At 31.5% G+C, this 25,309-nt stretch overlaps 1 pseudogene; it reads left to right on the top strand.

The window, feature by feature from the left end:
* The first annotated feature begins 8,188 nt into the window (after positions 1 to 8,188).
* LOC141561917 (creatine kinase U-type, mitochondrial pseudogene) lies at positions 8,189 to 10,829 on the top strand (annotated as a pseudogene).
* Positions 10,830 to 25,309: the final 14,480 nt, after the last annotated feature.

Raw genomic sequence — 25,309 nt, 5'->3', positions numbered from 1 at the left:
GGCCAAGAATCAATGTCATCATAAATTGTTCTTATTACTATTGTTATTCAGTCATTTCAGTTATATACAAGTCTTGCTGACCCCATTAAGGGTTTTCTTGGCAAAAACACTGATGCAATTTGCATTTATTTCTCTAGCTCATTTTATAGATAATTAAACAGAGGCAAACAAGATTAAAATATTTGTCCAGGGTCATACCGATAGTAGGCATTTGATGCCATATTTGAACTCATGAAGATCAGTCTTCTTGGCTTTAGGCCCAGGACTTTGTCCATTATGTCACTTTGCTATCCATAAATTATTTAAACAAAATATATTTAAGTTTACTAAAATGACAAACAATGTTATAGATATCTTAAGTTTCATAGTCATATCCCATAGCTTTTGCTTCTTTAGCAATAACTTTTAAATATCATTTGATAAATCAAAATTTAAGTGCAATGTACTTACATTTAAATAAATGAAAAATCAAAGGAAAAAAAAAACTCTTACAGATGGAATAATTTTTGCCAAATAATTTGTAAGTATTGTTTGTCTTTAAACAAAAGTATACTTGTAAGTGTTTAAGGACTCTGAAAAATTCAAGAATCAAGATTTTAATTCTATTTTGCATCATTATAATGTTCCCCATCATTATTTTAGTCTAGATAATTAACAAAATAATAAATCAAGCCCTGATTTGTTAATTCCCAATGTATACTCATACTGAGCATTTAACAATTGGATATAGGAGCCAACTCCCAAATATGTCTGTGTTACCTTTCCTTTTCCTTAAAATGATAGTATGATTTTAGAATAGTCTTTATAGTTTCCATCTAAGCTTTACTGAGATTTGTAATTAGATTGTTGTCACTCTGGAATACTTTTTTTTGGTAATTAATAAGACTAGATTCATTGTAGTGAACTGAAGACACAGAATTTGCCAGGATGACAGGTTATCAATACAAAGGAAATGACCAGTGCCTCACCAAGGTGTGGTGATAAAACTCATAGTTAATTTTAGAGATTATATAAGATACATAGTTGAAAGAGGTTATTAATTGTATTGTATATCAAAATATAAAAAGAGAGTAAGTTCAATGGAGGATAACAAATGACAAAGAGAATGGAATGGATATTAGGACCCAGTTTTGAAATGATTTTGTTCATGCATATTTCTTAGGTATGTGTCTTTTCACTAATGTATTACTCTAAGTGGAAATTAACTTTTGCCCATTTATACTGTGTGTATTTTAATAACAGTATATGGCAGTTTTGTAGGAGAGATACTTTTATTTTTATTTTATTTATTTCTTTATTTTAATAGTTTTTATTTACCAGATATATGCATGGGTAATTTTACAAAATTGACAATTGCCAAACCTTTTGTTCTAATTTTTCTAATTTACATGTCCAAATAGTTGTTTTGCTATACAAAAAGAATTGGATTTTGAAATAGTGTACAATTAGCCTGTGAAGTAAATCCAAAATGCAGGCGGACAAAAATAGAGGGATTGGGAATTCTGTGTAGTGTTTCATAGTCATCTCCCAGAGTTCTTTTGCTGGGTGTAGCTGGTTCAGTTCATTACGGCTCTATTGGAACTGATTTGGCTCATCTCATTATTGAAAATGACCACATCCATCAGAATTGAAGTATACAACAATCTCCTGGTCCTACTCAATTCATTCAGCCGAGAGATACTTTTACCTTTTTTTCTTCCTAAATAATTTTTAGTAAATACTTTGCTTTGAGCAATAATTGTATGAATGTGGTGTCTATTAAAGTTCTCCAGAATTATCTGTGAAAATAGTTGAACAAGCCCCCTGCACCTTCCTCCCTGGAAACAGAGCTCTATATAAATAAATATTTAAAAGTCATATAATAAGCTATGGAAAAGAGCAAATAAAAAAAAAATTGAAAGACAACTGACCTGGGAAATAGATACTTGAGAGATAATTTTAAAAGTATGGGATTATCTAACATTATCCTCTGAAACAAACTCTTGGATTCCTTTATATTCAGGAAAAGTTCAAATGAATCCAAAATATGAGAACAACATAAACAAAGTAATGATTTCTATTCTCCCTTCCCAATATCACTTCCCATCTCAGAAATTTAGTTGCAATTAAAATAGCCTTTTGTCATAAAATAATAGAGTGGAATTGATAAGTTAATTAATCTCATGACATTTATATTTATGCACAGACTTTCTTTCTCTATCATGTGATGGCACAAAAGTCGAGTGCCTCTAAATTTTCATTGACACAATTATTTTTCTTATCCCTAAAATGGATTTTAAAATAAAGTATATATTTGTATCTCTGTATTGTGAATGAATAAGCAATTGTTAATGCCTATTTTGTGTCAAGGACTGTAATAGAAACTAAATGTATAAATGAAACAGTTCCTGCCTTCAAACATGCACCTCATGCTGTTCCACTTATAATCTGGTGCCATAATAATTTTACTAATTTTTATGTTTCTATTTTAATAGATTTCTACTTTTGTACAATGATTATGAACCATATTATATTTTAATGTCATTGAGCATGCAAACTGCATCCTTTTTACATTTATAGACACAATTTGGGCACTAAGCAATTTTGCTAACTGAATGAGCATCTAAGGATTACTTTCTTTGATCCTCATAACAAAACACTGGGGGAAATGATACTCTTATTCCCATTTCACAGATGAGGAAACTAAACTCAAATAAGTCAAGTAAATTTTTTTTTCAGGGACACATTGTTCATGTTTGGAGTTGCGTTATTTTCTTGAGTCCAAGCTCAGGATTCATAACTGTCTACTACTTGGCCAGATAAGTGTTAATGACATTTAATTGAATTATTTGCCCTGATGCAAGGTTCTCAGGGTAAGTTTTCTGAAGTTCATTTCATATAATATTATTTATTTAAGCTTGGAAAGAGTCATTGCAAATAGCACAAAAAGAGTGGTGATAATTACATATGGTACCCTAATTAAATAAACCATTTTAAAAACATTTATTTTTCAATTATTTCTTTTGAGAAAAATCATAATTTATCTTCCCACTGATGAAGTCTTTGATGTTTACAAACAAAAAAAGAATCATCTTATACTCAATAATGTTTTATACACACTCATTTATAATATATGTATGTATGTATACATGTTCATGTCTGTGTGCAGAGAGGATGTTGCTATATGATGTTTGATCTTAAAGTACAGTTGATTAGTTTTTGCTTCTCTATCCAATTTTATTATTTTAAAGTTTTTTTTCATAATGGCTTTTTTATTTTCAAAATATATGCAAAGATAGTTTTCAACATTCACCCTTGCAAAACCTTTTTTTCCAATTTTTTTTTCCCTCTCTTCCCCCCTACTTCCCTGGATAGCAAGTATTCCAATACAGGTTAAACCTGTTCAGTTCTTCTAAACATATTTCCATATTTATCATGTTGCACAAGAAAAATCAGATCAAAAAGGGAAAAATGAGAAGGAAAAAGTTGTGAGCTAATAACAAAAAAGGTGAAATTACTATATTATGATCCACACTCAGTCCCCATAGTTCTCTCTCTGAATCCAGTTGGCTTTCTCCATCACAAGTTTATTAGAATCGACTTGAGTCACCTCAATATTGAAAAGAGACACATCCTTCACAATTGATCATCACATAATCTTGTTGTTTCTGTGTACAATGTTCTCCTGGTTCTACTCACTATATTTAGCATCAGTTCATGTAAGTCTATCCAGGCCTTTCTGAAATAATTCTGTTGATCATTTCTTATAGAACAATAATATTCCATTACATACATATACCATAACTTATTCAACCATTCCCCAGCTGATGGACATCTATTCCATCTATTTCCAGTTCCATTTCAGGATAATAAGGGCTGCTACAAACATTTTTGCACATGTGAGTTCTTTTCCCTTTTTATGATCTTTTTGGGATAGAGACCTAAAACAGACACTGTTTGATCAAAGGCAATGCACAGATTGTTAGCCCTTTGGGCACTATGTCCAATTTTATTACATACATATAACAGAATGCATCTTTTGTTGGTTGGCCTTAACATTTTTTGTTCTTTTTTTTTTTAACTTATTCATGTTTATTTTTCAAATCCAAATACTGTGATATGAAGTTTATAATCAAAAATCTTCCCCATGGATCACTCTAATTTAAATAGTTATTATCAATAAATTAATCATTCCCAAGACAGAGCCTTACTAATTCAGTTTTTACATGTGTTACACATGAGAAGTTGTTAAATGTCGAAATGGAAATAATTGTTATTTCCTTGAGGAAAATGTAGCTTTACAAACTTTAATCCTGTACCCTCTCAGTATACTGAGGTGGCATATTTAATTCAATTGAAGTTTCAGATCAACAGTTCATTGTATTAAATGTTTTTATTTTTTAAACCCCTTATTATAATTTTAGAAAATCAATAATATGTGTGGGTTTTGGAGAAAATGATTACATGTTTTCAGTACTATTTGTTTTCTTGCAGATATATTTAGAGGAAGGATAACAAATAAAATAGGTAAAACAATTCAAACTTTATAAAATATTTTTCATGTGTCTACCAAACTGGCCAGTACCTTAATAGGAATAAAGTCATTTGCTATCATACAATGAGATCTCTCTAGGTTTTCACACTAATTTTGCTCATGATAATAATACTGGAAAGTGAAAAATTCAAACTTCTTTCAATTAGCTAGTCCGATCAAAACAATATTACATAAACATCTTATTATATAATTATTCAATGTTATCATCTTAAGTTTTGAAGAAAGCCTGGAATTTTAAAAAACAAAAGTTGAAGTAGCATCAGAACTCTGAGTTTTCAGAAGAAAGTGAGAGATTTAAACAATTGCTCATGATCATACAAGACTGTCAGTGTAATGAAGTAAATTCAGTTCTTCTGAAATTGTGTCTGGGCCTAATATCTTTATTCATGAGATGAAATATCTAAACTCTCTTTAAAATATTATTTTAATCTAAAACATTTGACTTGAATTTTAATTTAAGGGAGAAAGATGTATCCCTTTGAAAGAATCTTATACTATATACAGTACCCAAATATGTTTTCTACTGAACTAAAAGGGATACTGATTATTTTGATTCTCTTATAATAATCTTTCTTTTAACCAATAAAACTATGTCTATAGAAGATTCAATCAAGAATTTACTGACAGGGAGAAATTAGTAGGTCAGACTTCAAAACAAGTTTTTTTTTTTTTTTTTTGTTTTTTTTGTTGTTGTTGTTTTGTTTTGTTTTGTTTTGTTTTTTCCATGAATGAGAAAAATATTTTATTACTATCTTAGAAGTAATCCAGGTAAAAAGATTCTGTTTACTGTCAGAACTGAACAAAATCCAAAGTGATTACATAAATAAGAACATTTATTGTTGTAACTGGAAATATTGACATATTACAATGAAACTAATTGCCTTAAATATTAACTATAGAATGTGAATTACAGCATGGAAATCAGATTGTTTGTTTCACAAAAAAAATAAATTGTTTGAACTAAAATAATGTTATATTCAAGATAGTCTAAGTGATCTTGATTTAGTCATTACAATGTAATATTATTAATTAAAATTAAAGGTTAATGAGCATGCAATATGACATGGGATTACAAAAGGGGTCAAGCTCTGTAAATAACTGAAGCAATTGAAAGTAGACAAACATACTCACATGATGAATTACAAGGATACGTGAATTCGATTTCAATTAAAGAAAAACCTGAACATGAGCAATAGATTTTCAATGTATTCTTAAGTAAGTCATTTCCCTTATTTTCTGTTTCAGTTTTCTCAAGAATAATGGGAAAAATCAAATCTGCTTTTTATTTCTTAAGATAGTTATTGCATCATATGTTTGCATAGCTTGGTTCAACTTCAGGGAAAATGAATACAATGATTATGATGAAAACGTAACATTTTAAGCTACATAATATTAATAGATGCAGAAAAAAGTTTTTGACAAAGTTCCACAAGTCATAGTTTTATGCTCAAAAATACCAATAGTAGACTTAGAAGATTATTTTGTTATGATTGTGTGTATATGTGCTTGCGTGTGCATGTGTGTTTACCTTGGTATTCATTAATTCATTATTCATAATGAATACCTTCGTATTCATTGTTAATTGGTTCTGGAAAGCAAGACAAATGGAGAAAATGAGGAGTATGGTAGGAATTTTATTCCCATAACCCTCTTCCCATTTTATTCCCATAACTCTCTTCACTCAATTTCCTAAAAGGGCAAGTGGAGCTTTTCAGAGAAAGAAGCCAACCCAGTCCAGCCTAGCCAAGATCCCCCCTTCTTGACCTAACTCATTTTCTGAGAGGAAATTGACCCAACCACACTTTGTCTAAGATTCCTTGGTTAGGAGTGTTTGTATTTAGAGGATGTGGGCTGGATATGCAAGAAGACTCTGTGATACTGCACCCTTTGTTTCCTGGGGCTCAACTTTAACAGTGATCCTGGATCCTCCACCACTGCCACAATTCTGATATTTTCACAGTACTGCTATTCATACCACCTCCAGTGTTCCTCTTCTTGCTGCTTCTCATCCTTCTGAGCAGGCAGACACCTTTGCCTTTGCTATATTATCATTTTGTGATCCAGGAGACTATATATTCTGCCAACACATAATCCTGCAGTAACCATCTCGCAACATGCCCTCTGACATGTACAACTTCAGCATCATGAGTCTCTTCCATTCTTCATAAGCTCAAATTTTAATTTCTAAATATTTAATAGATTGTTTGCTTCCTCTCAAGATATACCTGTGAATATATATATATGTAAAATAAAAATAAAAAGAGTAAATGAGCATGATAGAACTACAAAGAGGCAGAAAAGAGAAATATGAATTTCAGAATTCTTTGCTATGACATCATGGAAGTGATAATTTCTTTCACCCAGTGTCACATTACAAGAAGTCAATAAATTTTGATGCCCAATATTTAAAGTATAGTTTTTCCAGTTATTGATATTTTATTCAAAACCATTTAAATGCAGAGTAGGAATGTTTTAATAATTTTACAAATCTGATTAAAGTTTTCTAGTCTGATAAAAGTCACTGAAAAATACCTTCTACTACAAGTAAATTAAGAGATGATAAAATTGAATCAATTGAAAGGAAAAAAAAGTTTAAAAGACTGGATAATGTTTGGCATTCTCAGGAAAAGATGGGGGAAACTAAATTATTATCTTTTTTTTTAGCACATGTCATATAAAATGATTTCAACACCATGTCCAAGATTAAAGAAAATGTAGAAATTTAAACCTGTATAAACTGAAACAAGATTCATCAAAAACAAAAACAAAAAAAATGAAATGAAACTATTAGTTAAGTAATTAAAATGAACATACAATAGTTATATAATGATTTTATTTTATTTCAACTGTTTTAAAAAGTAGGAAAATATTTTATATTAATTAAATATGTATAAATTTATAATTATGCTAAATTACTTTTGAATTCAAAGAATAAGACTTTTTTCTCAATTAATCATAGGCTAATATTTTATTCTTTTAATAAAGCAGTTAAAATGGACTTCTAGTAAATTATGTAAACAAGGAGTAATGATACCTATATTATATATATATTATAAGGTTGTTTTCTTAAAAGTTCTTTATATCTATATATATACAGACATACATGCATACATCTGTGTATAAGCATAAGAATTATTTTATTTATTCATAAATACTCTATCACAGTGCCTCATCATGACATGGAAATGACCTTAAATTATTGAGATCACCAATTTTGAAAAAAAATTTGATTATGAACACAGATTATTCTTGATTTTTCCCCACTGAGGAATTATTATTTAAATAAAGACATTCTCATTTCTAAGCTGATTTGCAGAATAATGAATTTATCACTCAGACACTTGAATGTTATCTTCCAAATCAGAAATACATCTGTGATTTGTTTCAGTGACTAGAAAACTATATTAATGAAATCACACATCCTGATGTTATTTTTAAATAAATATAAAACTATAAATTGCAACACTCTGTGGCCAAAGATAAAATTGCTAGAATATTATATCTTTGTATATACTTATAAGTTTCTTGTGGCAGAAAATTGTCTTAGATTGAAAAATATCTCATCATGACCTTTTGTTAGTTCTGTCACTCTAAAATTTGACAGTGTAAAGTTTTTGTTTTGTTTTGTTTTGTTTTATTTTGTTTTGTGGGGGTATGTTGGAAGAGTTCAGCAAGATTGTGAAGGTACTAGATGTGGGAACATTGTGGAGGAATCAGCTTGTTGAATCCCAAAGTAAGACAGCCAGATTACAAAAGTAGAGACACCTATTTTTAATGAACATTACTTATATAATGACATACTGGCAAAAAACATTGAAAAGGAGATGTTTCTAAGACTGAGAAGAGTAAAAAAGGTTGAGAAATAATAAAAGTAATTATAGATGGCAAAAGATTATTGGTAATTTTGGAGAAACTAATTAACATATGCACATTGAGGTTAGAAATCAGAATGCAGTGAAAGAATGAAAAGACATTTTGACACATATTATATTCAGTATTAACAAGGATTTTAGCCATGAAAATTAAAAGAAATGTAGGATAATTGTTAGAAGGTGGATTAGTTGAGGGGTTTTTGAGGATGGAGAAGATAGAAGAATAGGCAGTGAGAAAGTAACCAATAGATTAGGAGATATTGAAAATTAATTAGAAGTAAATGATTACAGAAGTGGCAATCTGCTGCAAAAGACAAGACTGAATTGAATTACTTGTGCATATAAAGAGCTTTGAGTTGACAATGAGAAGAAAAAAAAAAAACAAAAAACATTTTCATGTGGATCAGAGATGCAAGAGAATATAATGATAGAAGCCAATCATATACTTTAATTTGAAAAGAGAGCTTTTTTTTTTTTTTTTTTTTTTTTTTTTAAGCAAATAACATCGTATTAAAGAGAATATGGATTGTTCTTCTCAGTCTAGATAGTGCAACATGGCAAAAACCCTGAAAGCTTTAAAGTGAAAGAAAATGTTTGGAAAAACCCACCATTATATGTTGAGTGGTAAATTGATTAGGAGATGTAAAAAAGTTTGCACTGCTGCTATGAGATTCATATAATGGAAATAAGTTGAGGGATTATGAAGTGCGGTGTCTGAGGTAATGACCCACATATATGGTGAAGTCTTGTTTGTGGACAGAAACTGGAGAAGGGAGAAAAAACTGTGAGCTAGCCATTAAAATCATTGTTGAAGAAAATTGAGCATAAAAGGAGTCAATAGGCGAGGCTACAGAATCATGAATGGGAGATAATACTTACTGAACAAATTTCAAAAAGGTGGATTACTAAATGGTGATATTAGAGGTAATTTCTAGAAGTCATGAGAAATAGTTAAGTTTTCACTACCACCACAGAGACTGTGGAAAAGAAAGAGCTAAGAAAAGAGTAAACCATCTTCAATCAATGTTCATCAGAAAGTAACCAGACATCAGTCATGTGGTCAGCTCCAGTGTCAAGCTTTCCTTTGGCTCCAATTTCCACTTGGTTTCAAATCACTTCATCTTCTGCTTACAACATGGGTTCTGGTCCAGCATGGGTCCCCTTCCAGCTCCAGATCTGGCTTTCGACTTCTAGTTCAGTTTGGTCTCCGGCTCTAGCTAGTAGATCAAGTAGCTAATCATCATTACCATTACTAGATCATTCTTCCATTAACTTTGCCCACTCAGGACTCAGAGTTTTTTGCTGTGACTGACGCAGGATCCCTAACTGCTACAATTGGCTATGAGCCGCCAGCAAGCTGTACCTACCTATTGTAAAGTACCCTGACTTTCAAAAATAACAACTGTATGACTAGTCACCTGACTTCAGCTTTTTGGGCTTGGCTCTGCAACAAGAATATGCCCACAGAACAAAGACAAGTATATCCAGACAGGTGTGGACAATTGCAGTCACCCTTTCATTAGGACTGTGGGCATAATAGCGGGAGATGAAGAGACCTATGAGGTATTTGCTGAACTTTTTGACCAGGTGATCCAAGAAAGACATAATGCCTATGATCTCCAAACAAAGAAGCATATCACAAACTTGGCTGCTAGCAGGATTCGAGCTGGCTACTTTGATGAGATCTTAGTCCAAAAGTCCCAACTGGCCTAAGCATCAATGACTCAGTCTACCCCCTGCATGTAAAAGAGCTGAGTGACAGAAGATAGAACTGGCTGTAGAGGATGTCTTGAGAGGCTTGCAGAGTGATCTGGTTGGACTATCTTCTAAACTCAGTGAGATGACAGAGGCTGAACAATTTATTGAAGACCACTTTCTATTGGAAAAGACTGTATCTCCTGATGTGACATAGCAGGAATGGTCCCAGACTGGCCAAGAGTCTAGCAGAACAATGAAAAACGATCCTTGATCTGGGTGATTGAGGAAGATCCCACATAGGTCATCTCAAAGGAAAAGATTGGCAACATGGGAAAAAAAATGTTGGAAAGATTTTGTGGGGGTTGAAGGAGGTCTAAGCCAAGAATGTGGCTGGAAGTTCTTGTGAAATGCAGTTTGGGTTGCATTCTGACTTGTCCTTCGAATTTGGAAACTGGACTTCCAGCAGGCATGCATGTTAAACTGCTCCTGTTAAGCAAATTAGAAAACCTAAGAAAATAAAACCAAGGAAATTATGGAATAGACAGCAGCCACAAGCAACACTTTTTTGACATTTCTAACCTGAATCAGCTATGAAAATCAGAAGTGGAGCTTGTGCAGCTTGTTCTTGATGGGTCAGTTATGAACAGCAGCTAGAAAGAGAACAAGATTTTCATGTGCCTGCATCCATTGTCAACGCCAAGAAACAGCTTTCCAATTACACATAGGTCTTTTCAAGTTGTCAGTCAATTGCTCAGTAAATACCTTCTCCTGCCAACTCTGAATCTAAACCTTGACTCCTTCCTTCCTTCCTCCCTCCCTCCCTTTCTTTCTTTCTTTCTTTTTTCTTTCTTTTTCTTCCTTCCTTCCTTCTTTCCTTCCTTCCTTCTTTCCTTCCTTCCTTTCTTTCTCTTCCTGCCTTTCTTTCTCTTCCTTCTTTTCTTTCTTTTTCTTCCTTCCTTTCTTTTTCTTTCTTTCTTTCTCTTCCTTCCTTTCTTCCTTCCTTTCTTCCTTCCTTTCTCTTTATTTTTCTAAATTTTTTCTTTTTAATATTTTAATAAAATGTAGATTTTATTAAAGACAAAAATTCTTTATCCATGTGGGAATCATATTTTACAAAAATAGCAGTATTTATTTAAATTGCTTTTGATTTTTGATCAAGACAGGTTATGTCATTAGTTAAGGAACTCTTACTTAATTTTTTTCCCCTTAACAATACATATTTTATTAAAAACATGTATGTCAGTTATAAAACTAAAGAATTGCCTGGTACATTGATTGTTTTGGTGACTTTCTCTGAATCACATGCTTTGTGTCACAGATAGGATTTGAACAAATATTTTTCTGATTGTAACCTATAATGCTTTTTCACTGTCAATTAATGTATGCATGATATCTTACAAAAGTAAATATATATGTTCAATGAAAGCAGCAAACAGGGGCATGAATAAGAATATTAAACCCAAATAAATGTTTCCTCGAACTTAAACTACTTCCACTTTTCTCATACCCTGTTCACACACTACTAATGTTCTTTTCTGGATGGTTTACAGGAAGTTAAAAAAATCATTGAAAATAATGTTTCCATTTTGCTTGCTGCAATGAATTTAGAGTGAAGATTAGTTATATATTTAAATATAATAGCAAAAACTCCTTCACCTTGCCAAATAAATTAAGGTCCCCAAATTTGTCTTGCATTATTGGTGAAGTTTGTATGTCTATTAAAATATAAGAGCATACTATAATAATGCCATAAAATTACATAATTAAAAAAAACTGTTCAGGAAAAGAAGTACATATAAAAAAGAACCACCTTTTATATCCCTATGTAGCATTTAAAGTAGTTGCCTTATGTGATATAGCAGTGTTTTAAAAATGAAAGCATGATAGACACAAAGGAAACCAGATGTGTGGGACCAAATTATCCTGATTACTCTTGTGTGCAGAGACTAGTTGCAATTCCTACTATTATTTAATTAGTCATACTCATTATGATGTCACTACATCATAATAATAGGAATATAACTATGCACAATGTCAAAAGATAAATTTCAACTTTGATGTTTTTATTGACTACAAAGAAATATTTTGTTTCCAAGGCTAATTATTTTCTCTGTCTTGATTTATTGCTAAGAAACAAAACAAAACAAAACAAAACAAACAAACAAACAATCAAAAACTAACAAAGTAAAGATAGGAAGAGCCTGATGGAAAGAAAAGACTCAAGTGGAATTTTAAAAAATTTGCTCATGAGTCTAAGTTGCCAAGAGACTAAAAATTCATGTTTTCAAAGATGTTTCTTTTGCATAAAATAGAATAACATCAACACCTTTTATTCATTTATTTTTCCAGTATTTCTATTAAAAATTTTTTATTATACTGGGCTTTTTGTTAATATCCTCTTACACTTTGTTGATATCCCAAAAATGTACAATTCTGATAGTAAAATGTGGGAGAAAAGTATACTTCTAAACCTTTGATTTCCAGATTGTCTTCTCTTTTTGCCTTTGCCATTGTATGCAATTCAGTATGGGTTATACTTATGTAGTCACACAAAATATTTACATATTAGTTAAGATGTAAAAGAAAATAGATTTCCCCCCCAAAACAAAACAAAACAAAACACACTCAAGTATATCAACTCATGGAAGTCTTTCCATATGTTTTTGAGAGCATCCTGCTTATCCTGCTTATCATTTTTTATAGGACAACAATATTCCATCATAATCATATACCACAATTTATTTAGGGATTTCCCAATTGATTGATATCTGCTCAGTTTTCAGTTTCTTGCCCCCAGAAAATAGATGCTATAAATATTTTTGGTATATATAGATCCTTTTCTTTTTTTCACTTATCTCTCTTTTGGGATACAGAACTAGTAGTGATATTGCTACCTAAAAGAATATACCTTTTGTTTCTTTGTTTGTTTTGTTTTGTTTTGTTTTTTTAATAATCCTCTGAGCATAGTTCCAAATTATTGTTCAGAATGGTTGGATCAGTTCATGATTCCATCAACAATACGTTATTGTCTTCTCTATCCCACATACCCTCCAACATCTGTCATTTTCTTTTATACCCTAATAACCAGTGTAATAGGTAGTATTTTCAGAATAATTTCAATTTGTATTTCTCTACTCAATCATGAGCTAGAGCATTTTTTCATCTGATTAGATAGCTATGAATACTTCATCTAAAAACTGTTCATATCTCTGGATCATTTATCAATTGGAAAATGGCTGTTATTTTTATAAATATGACTCAGTTCTTAATTTTTTTGAGAAATGAGACCTTTTTCAAAGAAATTTCAGTTTTTTCATTACTCTTTGTAACTGCATTTCCCCCCTCTTTATTTTATTGTACTTCTCTTTATACATATATGAATATATGTATATGTATGCATATGTATTATTATTATTATGTATTATAAGTATCATCTTCCCATATAAAAAGCTAAATAATTTTAACCTTAGTAAGTGCCTTATTATTTCCCTTTTCTGTGTACTTTTTTAGGCTTCTCTACAATCTTCTATTTGAACATCAAATATTCTATTCAGCTCTTGTCTTTGTATCAATGATACTTGAAAATCTTCTATTTCATCAAATATACATTTTTACGCCTAAATGATTTCACAAATTTTTGCTCTGTAGATGATTCTTGGTTGTGACCATAGCTCCTTTTCTTTATGCAATATGAAAATCCAACTCCTCTAATTCTCTAATGTAAAAGATGCTAAATCTCGTGTTATCATATCTGTGGCTCCATAATTTTTTGATTGTTTCTTTCTGACAATATTTTCTTCTTGACCCTGGATTTCTGACATTTGGCTATCATATTTCTATAGTTTTCATTAGGAGATCTTCTTCAGGAGATTATTGGTGGATTCTTTCAAAGTTTATGTTACCCTGAGGTTCAAGAATATCAGAGCAATTGTGCTTGATAGTTTCTTAAAATGTGAAATCTTCTCCTCCTCCTCCTCCTCTTCCTCCTCCTCCTCTTCCTCCTCCTCCTCTTCCTCCTCCTCCTCCTCCTCCTATTCCTCCTCCTCTTTCTTCTTCTTCTTCTTCTTCTTCTTCTTCTTCTTCTTCTTCTTCTTCTTCTCTTCTTCTTCTTCTTCTTCTTCTTCTCTTCTTCTTCTTCTTCTTCTTCTTCTTCTTCTTCTTCTTCTTCTTCTTCTTCTTCTTCTTCTTCTTCTTCTTCTTCTTCTTCTTCTCTTCTTCTTCTTCTTCTTCTTCTTCTTCTTCTTCTCTTCTTCTCTTCTTCTTCTTCTTCTTCTTCTTCTTCTTCTTCTTCTTCTTCTTCTTCTTCTTCTCTTCTTCTCTTCTTCTTCTTCTTCTTCTTCTTCTTCTTCTTCTTCTTCTTCTTCTTCTTCTTCTTCTTCTTCTTCTTCTTCTTCTTCTTCTTCTTCTTCTTCTTCTTCTTCTTCTCTAATTATAACTGTTAGATAATCCCATACTTTTAAAATTATGTCTCAAGTATCTATTCCCCAGGTCAGTTGTCTTTCAAAAATTATTTTTGTTGTTTGCTCTTTTCCCCAGTTTATTATATGACTTTTAAATCTTTATTTATATAGAGCTCTGTTTCCAGGGAGGAAGGTGCACTCTCACAAGCTTCAGAGGGCTGGTTAAGCTATTTTCAGAGATAATTCTGGAGAACTATATATTTTTCCTTTTTTTCTGAAGTGGCAATGTTGAGGGGAACCCTGAAATTCTCTTACTCTCTCTCTCTCTCTCAGACTTTGGAGGGAAAGCTTGAGAAACTCCCTCAGAGAAGCTCTCCCCTGAGAGACCAGCTCAGGGAATCAGGATAAAGTGGTTTAATTCTGTTATCTGGGTGGGACTAGTTGAGTCCAGGACCACACCTATTTACCTCTATTGAATTGGGAGTTTAGTCCAGGGACACTCATTAAATTAGATGATTCTCTATTCTGATTTCAACTCAAACTGCTCCCAGCCCCCACCAAGAGCTACCCATATAACAAGCTTTCATCAGCTCAATTCCTAGCAGAGGCCAAAAGCAGGATTCATGCCAGGCTAGTTCTTCTTTGGCATAGTTACCTGCGAGGTACTCTCTGTCCACTGAAAAGACATTCTCTTTTTCAGCATTAATCTCTCTTTATCTCTCTCACACATTTCCCTAACAGACTATACCTCTCTTTACCTCTCTATTGGGATTTCTCTGCCAGAAAACTTTGTCTTTCTCTGCTAGAATATTTCTCTGCTAGACCTTGCCACTATGAAAGTCAGCCTGCAAAAGCTGACTTCCCAGTGCCAATAAAAACTTGTTTTTATTTTTTGTTTTTTTGTTTTTTTCCACTCTAACTTTTCATGTTCATAAATTTATTTACAAAGAACCTGTATGGACCAGAAGGGGGGTTCAAAAACTCCCTGTCCTGCCCAGAACCTCATCAGCATGATCGAAAGAGACATGTGTTTACTACACTTCTGGCCTGTGTTCTGATCAGCAAAATACCACAAACCCTCTTTTCAGTCCTGAACTGTGAGAAAGGTTCTCACCACATTGTAGTTGCAAGTTCTTGTATATTAGTGTACTCTGCTCACCATAGAAATGTCTCATAGCACTGTGACATGAATTTGAGAATAATCAAAGCAACAGAGTCCTGCTTCAGTGCTAGAAAAGAGAACCTTGTAATCATCATCTGACCAGTTGTTCAACCTCCTTACCATCTATGGGTTGAGATCTCTGGAAGCAATTTCTGCTATTGCTGATTCAGTGAATTCCAAGATATGCTCCAGGCCTTAAGCTGTGTTGGTGCAGCCTATACTAAACTATGTTCTGCTTTCATGTATGTAGAACAAACTTTTCCTGCGGCAAAGTTGTCTTTAGCTTCTATGGGTTCAAAGTTCTGAAAACTACCACTGCTGCACTGATTTAGTCTCCCTAATCTTATTCCTATAGAGCTGGGACTGTGAGGGCATGGTCTGTGTCTGACTGCACTCTACTCTTATCCTGCCAACCTTCCAACATGTTTTGGGTTGGAAAATTGTTTAACTCTCTTTTTCTGTGGCTTCTACTGCTAAGAAATGTGTTTAGAATTATTATTTAAAAGTATTTGGAAGATTTTAGGGGAGAGCTTGGGCAAGTCCCTTATTTGATTCTGCCATCTTGTTTCCAAGTTATTTGCTTTTAATGATGCTATAATATCTGAAGATAACTGTGATTTATTAATTTCCATTACCCTTTTGATGAAGATGAATCATTCTCTTCTCCTTTCTTGCCTTCTCTCTTTTTCTCTTTCTTTTCCTCTCTCTTCTGAAATGTATGGGTCATCAAAGCTTCTATGCACACATTAAAATGCACATGCATACATATGTACACACATATACACATATACTTATAAATATGTATACTAAATTCTTAAAGTTCTTAAAAGCCATTGTAATCAAAACATTAGAATGAAAATTTTGATGTCTTTCCAAACTTCAATCATTTTTTTTACCTGCTTATCAAATATGTTTGTTGAGACATCCTTTTTGTGTGTAATTATGTTGCTGTTGTGTGCACACAGGCACATATACACACATCCTTTTGTCATATTCCATATCATATTCAATGATCAAGATGATTTTTTTAAACTACTCGAGTGGAAAATTCTGGGAAGATAGCAATAAGTTGTTAAATTTCATATTTCCAGGGGAAAAAAAAAAAAAAAAAAGAACAATTTGCTACTTCTGGGTGAACATAGAGTGGTGAAAAATCAAGAAGAATTGGGGCAGAACAAAAGGTCTCCTGATACAATCCAAGAAAATCTGAATAAAGACCCCAGGCAGGGGATTAACCTATATGAAGTGTAAATACCTCTAGACTAGTTCAGAAGAAACCTTAAGTGGAGATCCCTGAGAGAAGATGAGTTTGATTTTAGCCTTAGCAGGAACCATAAGCACTTTCATCTCTCACATAGCATGAGGAGTCTGGGGTCTGAGTACAGGACACTGAAGGAACTTAGTTAATTAGTAACATCAAACTAGCTATGCTACAGAGGCACAGCCCTGGGTAAGAAGGAACCAGCACATTCAGTGATTACAGAGGCAGTGGGGCAAGGATGCTGCTAGCTGTTAGCACTTGCAAGCTGGGGGAACTCTTAGTTTGGGGTTCCAGGTCAGAGGGAAGAGCTGAAATATGCCTAGAGGCACCAACTCCACCCTTACACTAATTTCATTTATTTTTAAAAATGGCAAAAAATAAAAAAATAAAAAAATAAATTTAACCATAGAAACTTAACTATGGGAACAGGGAAGACCAGAGTTCATCTTCAGAAGGGGATACTGAGGTAAAAAACAAAAAACAACAACAAAAAAGCTTCTGTGTCAAAAAGTAATGTGAAATGGCTCTCTGCCCAGAGAGAATTTATAGAAGAAATCAAAAAGAATTTAAAAATTAAATGTAAAATATTGAGGAAAAAATAAAATAAAATAAAAACCATCCAAGAAAAACAAACAAAATAAATTAAGTCATCCAACTAGAAACAGAGAGACATAGTCTCAAAAATGAAATTAACTCTTTAGAAATTAGTATTGAGCAAGGGAAGCCAGTGAAGCTGAAGAGGGAACCTCGGAACTCTGAAAATCCTTGAAGAAGAAAATTTCCTTCAATTCTGCTGCAATAAGGGACACTGACCCAAGTCTTTTTTCTTTAAATGAACTTGAGTTTTGACTGCTTAAGGGAAGAATGAAGAAAGAATTCCAAAACTTCAAAACCCTTAAAGGAGAAAACCTTCTTCAGCTCTGCTTCAGTGAAGGGACTCCATCCCAAGTACAAACAGTTTGATCTTTGTTATGTGAGTGGAGTTGGCTCAGTCCTGAAACCCATTTAATTCAATTAAAATTTTAGCCCTAGCTGAAACTCAGCAAGGAACCAACCTGGGGCTCCACTCATGAGCCTCCTTCAGCTTGTAGCCAAAACCCCCAAGTGCCAAACTAAAATATACTATTTGCAGAGGTTCCAAACATGCCAGCCTTACATCTGGCATGCCAAGGGTCTCTGCCCACTGCAATACTGTTTCCAGTACCCTCTTATCTCTACCTTCACCTGTTTCCTTAAGTAGTCTTTAACCTTATTTCCAATCCCCATAATAAGCCTCTTTTATCAATCTAGGTTTTTAGGTCTGTAAATTCATTTACAGAGAATTGCTTGCACCACCAACTAGATATCATTTAATTCCCAACCCTTGTGCCAAATTCTGAAGAGTTGCAGGGGAGCTCCATTTGACTTTCTGAACCCCAAATCTGCCACTAGACTTCATTTAATTTCATTTGGGTGCCCCAAATCTAAACTTCATCAAAGCTATGAGAAACCAAGAAATAAAACAGATTTTAGAGTACGGAAAAACATAGAACAGAATGTGAGACATAAATAAAATTACAGATTTTGAGAACAGATCAAGAGGAGAAAATGTAAAAATAATTGGACTTCCTCAAAGTTGTAACCAAAAAAAAAAGAACATTGACTCAATAATACAAGAAAATAGTTCTGGAGTCATAAAATATGAGGGGAAAGTAGAAATACAAAAAAATCCACCAATCACCACCTCAATGAGATCCTTTGAGGAAAACACATAGGGATATTATTGACAAATTTGGAAATCAACAGATAAAAGAAAATTTTGCAAGAAATGAGAAAAAAATTCAGATATGCTGGGGCAAAAATTAAAATTGTATATAACTTATTAGAAGCTCCAATAAAAGATTGTAGGTTCTGAAATCATATGTATCAACGATCAGAAGAATTAGGCTTGTGGCCAAAAATATCATCCAGCAAAATTTTCTATAATATTGGATGAGAAAAAATGGACATTCAAGGAACTTTCATATTTTAGGGACATTTCATCAATCAAACCTGAATGTAAAAGAAAATTTAACATGCAAAAAAGAAAATTAAAAATCCATTTCAAGGCACTCAACATGGTCAAATTATGATTCATTTTTTTTAACATGGGAAATGTATACCAAATGTTTAAGATTGACATCAACAATAGAGTAGCTCAAAAGAAAGATTCAGAGAATTAAAGTAAAAGTAATAATTATGTTATACAAATGAGGTGCAGAGAAAGAATTAGACATAGAGACATTAGAGGAGAGAGGATAGTTCATAGTTCTGAAATCTTAGTTACATCAGAATGGCTTAAATAAGCATTATTGTAATTATAAAGCATGGAGGGTAGCACCCTCTAAAATATATAAAGAAACAAAGGGGAAAGGATGGGTTAATGGAGAAGCAAAAGGTTCCAGAAGAAGACAAAGAAGGGATCCTTGAATGGGGGGAGTTAAGTAATAGCAAGGCAAGTTAAGGAGCACAATTAAAGCAAAGACTCTGCAAGTTTAGGAATCTGTGTATATAGGGGGAGGTGTGTTTATGTATTTATGTATGTGTATGTTACGTGTATGTATATATTTACATATCTTTACATAAATATATGCTTCTTAATTACAGCCTGCTTGGGAGTTGTGAGGGGGAATGAAATGGGGAAAAAAAAATTTAAAAATAAAATAAAAAAAAAGTGTGTAGCAGAGGACAAAAGTACAATTTACAAGGAATTAAGGAAAAGATGGACATTCATGAATATATATATTTTTAAAATTCCTTTTCTGTTTTTCTGGGTTTTTTATTATTTTTTAAAATAAAATAAATAAAAATATCTAAGTTTGGCAAGTCTTGTCATAATATGCTATGAAACCAAAATGAAATGTCAGGATTCCCTAATTATGTAAATTATTAAATAGATGTCACTAGAATTCCATTAAGTCATATTATAAACATGTTTTTGTAGCTATAATCTTCATATATTAAGTAAAACTATGGGTTTTATGAGAAATGAAAAAATAATTTCTTTGTTATTGTTCTCATTCAAAGTTTAAACATGATGAGGGAACATATGGAAGTTTTTGTTTTTGTTTTTGTTTTTGTTTTCCATTTCCAGGCACCTGCTCAGTCCATCAACAAGTATTTATTAAGCACCATCTATTGCCAGATACTGTGGAATTGTTTAGAAATGCAAAGAAAAACAAAACTAATTCTGTTCTCAAGAATTCAAAGTCTAATAAATGCCAAAGCTACACAGACATGAGGATTAATGTCACATGTTTGTATCTCTGCATCCAAATGTGGTTAAATGTATCTTTCTTTATTATACTAATTTTTTTTGTTTATTCCCACCAAATCTCAGGGTTAGAGCTATATTTTATAAAATTGGCATAATTAATTGACCCCTTTCCTTATGGGTTTTTATATCAAAGGTTAAATTTACCTTAAATGAATCTTCTTCACTCTGAAACATCTGGATTAGGGATCAGCCTCTACTATATATTTAATCACATTGCATTTCCAATTTTCTTTTTTCATCTATTCACTAGTCTTTGCCTTTTTATGTGTTACACAAAATAAAACCAATAATCCAATTATGTAATTGTAAATGTCAAGTTATAACACTATCCAGAAATAATCTGATCAGAAATGAGAGTTGATTGCTTTTACAGTCTAAAAATGGAACTAATTCAAAATATAGTTTTTGACACTTTTCTGACAGAAAATTATCTACTTTCTTCTTAATTCATTGCTTAATGAATTAAGTTTGTACCAGAAGAACCAATTTATAATGGATATGGAAATTTTCCTAAAATATTATTAAGTATGAGCTCGGCATAATTTGAAAACTCAAAGATGAAGTTTAATTAGGAATGATAGTAGTAGTGGCTATTATTCATTGATATTTTATAAACTTTAAGGCTATGTAACAGAACATTTGACTTCTGAAAGGATTAATAATACAGTGAACCAACTAGAGAGCTTTTTGTGACAAAATCACCAATGTAACTTAGGTCATGCCCTATTTGCTTTAAGGAAATAAAAATGGATTTTGTTTGTGAGCTGTTAATACAACATAGAAATTTAATATTCTGTAATAATGTTTTGTAAACTGGCACTTGCAAAGAGATGTATTGGATGAGATTTCAATATAATGATTCTCTCCTATGATTGAGGAAGAGATGTTATAAATCGATAGTGAAATAACAAGATTCCTATCTATGGAAGGAATTTTCATCAATATTGCTATCATTACCCTAAGAAATATGTTCATTCCCAATTGAGTATATACACACTTGAAATTGCTTTCTAATTGATCTTCTCTCTTCCCTTTCACTAAATTAATCTCAGAATTCCCATATTAATCTTCCATTCATTTTAATAGGTAAGATCATGTATCTGATCTTCTCAGTTGATATTCAATGATGACATCCTTTCTAGTAAACTACTGATTACTTTGCCTGACATTTTTTGTTCTTCATAAGTTAATTACCATTTCAGTTTCTTTCCCCTTCTCCTTATCACTCTGCTAAATTCATTCTAAAATCTAGTCAACTTATTATTTTACTCAGTTCTCCAAAACTACCTTTGATTTTCTTATCTCTATGGTTCTATTCATGTTCATCACTAAGATTATAATGCATTCATTCCCTTTTTTAATGTTAAGTTCTTATCAATATTTTAAAAATACATATCTGAGTAGTGACTATGTAATATAAAAAGACTTAGAATGTTCCTACTTCAGGGGATTTATAAGAAGGCAGGTAAGAATCATACAAAATGAGAAATCATAGCTAAGTTGTGATTAATGTCATGGGAAAGAGGGGATGATTAACATATAAATGAACCACATATCTATGGAAGCATGGATTATTGAAATAGTAATTCATGGTTTTATGTGAATTGTCTTACATAGTACGTAATTTTTATCAACAAGATTGAAGTGGTAGTTGAAAAGAAAATAATAATAATTTCAGGAGGAAAGAGCCAAGTTAGATTTCATACTATCCAGAAAAAGAAATGTAGAGTTAAAGAATGTATATTTTAAAATGTTAAATTTTTAAATTAATTTTTAATGCTCAAAAATATAATATGTATGATCACTTTTTTTAAATCCCCCAATATTCTTTAATAAATTCAATGAGAAAACACAGGTATCAAACAAAACAATATTAATGTGAAGGATTTACTGCAAAATTTGTATATAAAAGTTTATGATTAAGACCTAAGTGTTCTTTACCTCAAAATATCAGGAAATTAACCAAATTATTAAGTCTATTAACAAGAATTTGAACTTCTTTATTTTGTAGCATGAGTATGAAAATGTTAAAAATTAAGGAAAAGGAAATGCATCATCATAAGGAAAACAACGCAGAAAAATCTTAACATATTATTAAGCAAAAAGAAAAAGAACAAAACCCCACCAAATTCAATGGAATGAAGAAAATAAAAAGGTATCAAAAATAGTATGTAAAAATCTTATGAAAAATTAGGATAGTATTTCAATAACCACATTTATTTGTATAAAAATTAATAAATCAACTATAAAATCATCAGAATGGCAGAACATACATAGTGAGATATTTGTGTTTCTCTGTTTAAATCCACAAAATATATGAGCAACAAAAATGAGGACTAGATTTGTGGTAAAGTCATATATAGCATATATCTTAATCTCCTAGACAAGTTTTAATTTCATTCTACCAGGCAAGATAATTTGAAGGTGTAATGAACTCTGAGGATAAACATATTTTATAAGTTAAAATTTAAAGTTTATTCTTCAGTCATGCAATGGTAAGCACTACTTTAATTCTACTCATGTGAATAAAAAGTTATCGAAGAGTTCTGTTGTGGGAAGCAGTAAATCTTTAGATGATTTCTTTTTTTCTCAACATAGATAATTTTGGAATTTTGAAAAACATACAAAATATCTTCATCAAAACCTGAAAGGGGCAGTTAGGTGGAGCAGTGGATAGAGCATCAGCCTTGGAGTCAGGAGGACCTGAGTTTAAATCTGGTCTCCAACACTTAACACATCCTAGCTGAATGACCCTGGGCAAATCACTTAACCCCAATTGACCAATTGCCCCAGCCAAAAAAAAAAAAAAAAAACAAACAAAAAAAAAACCCAACAACCTGAAAGTCAGAAATATCAGCCATACAATATTGTAACCATCTTAAAAGACACTTATAACATTGTTTCATAATCTGTAAAACAATTTTGAATATTTTTCAGAATTCATAAGGAAAACTTATGCTAGGCCATATGAACCACTGAACAGTATATATATATATATATATATATATATATATATATATATATATATATATATATATATATATATATATATATATATATATATATATATATATTGACAGTACTGAAAGGGTTAATGTAGTTCGGCATTTTGTGAAAATAATTTTAAAATAAATTACCAAAGATGCATGATAAAGGCTGAATCATTTTAAAGATATTGAAGGCCTTATTCTTAAAAGTGGAGGAGTTCAATAAGTATTAAGTGAATAGTTATGCCTAATGCAAGTCTTTTCTGCTTCTGCTACATAAGATATAAAAAATGTTGCAACATAAGTAAAACACTGTAAGAAAAGAGAATAGTAAAAATATCCTGCCACAATATATCCAGGAATATGATTATCGGGACCTGATGTCACAGGCCAAATGCACATATCTGCATACACACATATATAAATACATAATAAATTCATATAGGTACATGTTCCTCCCCCCAAAAAAAATGTCCATTTAACCAATAGCTTAAACAGGTAAGAAATATGAATAACAATGTAAAATAATCACACTTCCCATAAGTTACACTTTTTTGATGAAATTCTATTATGCCCTTACCCTGATTAGCATCTCCCCATCTCTGAAACTTCCTTTTCTTTCCCCTTAAATTGTAACTCCTTGAGATGAAGAATTGTCTATATTTTTTTTTGTATTTATAGCTCTAGCTCTTAACACATTGCCTAGCATAGTAGTTTATTGTCTAACTGATAACAATGTCAATAATTAAGTGAAATTAACATTTGTTAAAAGATCATTATGAAGCTCAAAATGCCCAATTAGTACTGAGAAAACTATCTCTATATTAAGGTATAAATATACAAAAATATTAACAACCACAACAAAAAACCTCAATGATTACCTAGGTGAAAAATATCTGAAAGGGAGGTGGAGAGATATTATAGCAAGAGAAAAAAATGCCCCTCATGTAAGGATTCCTCTAGGGAAAATTTATGATGAACTATAGACTAAAGTTATCAAAGATAAATTGTTGAAGAACTCAGAGGTGAATTAAATAGATGGCACATTCATCCCAGTGAAATTATCTAAAACATAAAGATTTCAAAATATAGAGGTTGAAAATATTACCTTATGAATTATAAAATTAAGTAGATCGTGCTCAAACAGGTTATCTTTTAAATTAGTCTACATTTTTAAATAATTACATTTCTAAAAATAAGTACATTTGGCTTGTAATGATAATATTTCAATATTTTGATCATATTAGTATAGAAGAGGGAAACTTCTTTCAAAAGCTGAATTTTAATCAGGCAAACTAATTTGATTTCATTTTGTCTTCAAATCACTTGAAATTTGGATAAACATATCGTTTCCTAGACGATCAAATTCTCTTTGAAATTAATATGTGATAATTCAAGTTTATAAATGAAAAAAGGATGAAAACAACAATACTCCTTTCAAAGATTTAATAAAGATTGAATTTCTGAGACTGTGATATTTCCAAGATTTTTTTTTATTGCGAATTATTTTTTCTTTGGGATAACAGCTGAAATATTTGCAAAGAATTACATGATTCATGATGGTAAATAGTACAAAATAAGCACGTCAGTCATTTCTTAGTTCCTTAAAAATAACTAATCAACTCCAGTGGAAATATTTCATGCACTTTAAGAAAATAGCTCAAAAATATTAAAAATAAACTAAAAATAAAACTATAAATATACCTAACAGCTTTTATTAAATTGTTAGCCTTTCTAGAACAAGGTCAGGCATACAATATTTTGAATCTATTTCTTTGAATGTTGAAAAAAAGGACACTGCCTCACTACTTGAAGTGTTTCTGCTGCAGGAGAGGAAATAGATCTTTTATATAACTCAATACCTGGAAAAAAATCAGCTAAGCCAGAAATGAACTTTTAGAGAAGATTAGAACAACAAAAACAACAACAGATAATCAAAATGTGAATTTCAAGTATTGTTATTTAAACATTAAAATGGCAAATGTCATATTAAAAATTAAATATAAAAACAGGAAAGGAATGGATTCTTCTATTTTTTTTTTATAATATAAATAAGGTTTATATACAAAATAAGGGAGAGAAAAAGCAGAGAAAGAAAAC

This window comes from Sminthopsis crassicaudata, chromosome 3, assembly GCF_048593235.1.
Source record: "Sminthopsis crassicaudata isolate SCR6 chromosome 3, ASM4859323v1, whole genome shotgun sequence".
In the NCBI taxonomy this organism is placed as follows: Eukaryota; Metazoa; Chordata; class Mammalia; order Dasyuromorphia; family Dasyuridae; genus Sminthopsis; species Sminthopsis crassicaudata.
Note: the sequence above shows the minus strand (reverse complement) of the source record. Positions and strands in the feature narration are given on the sequence as shown.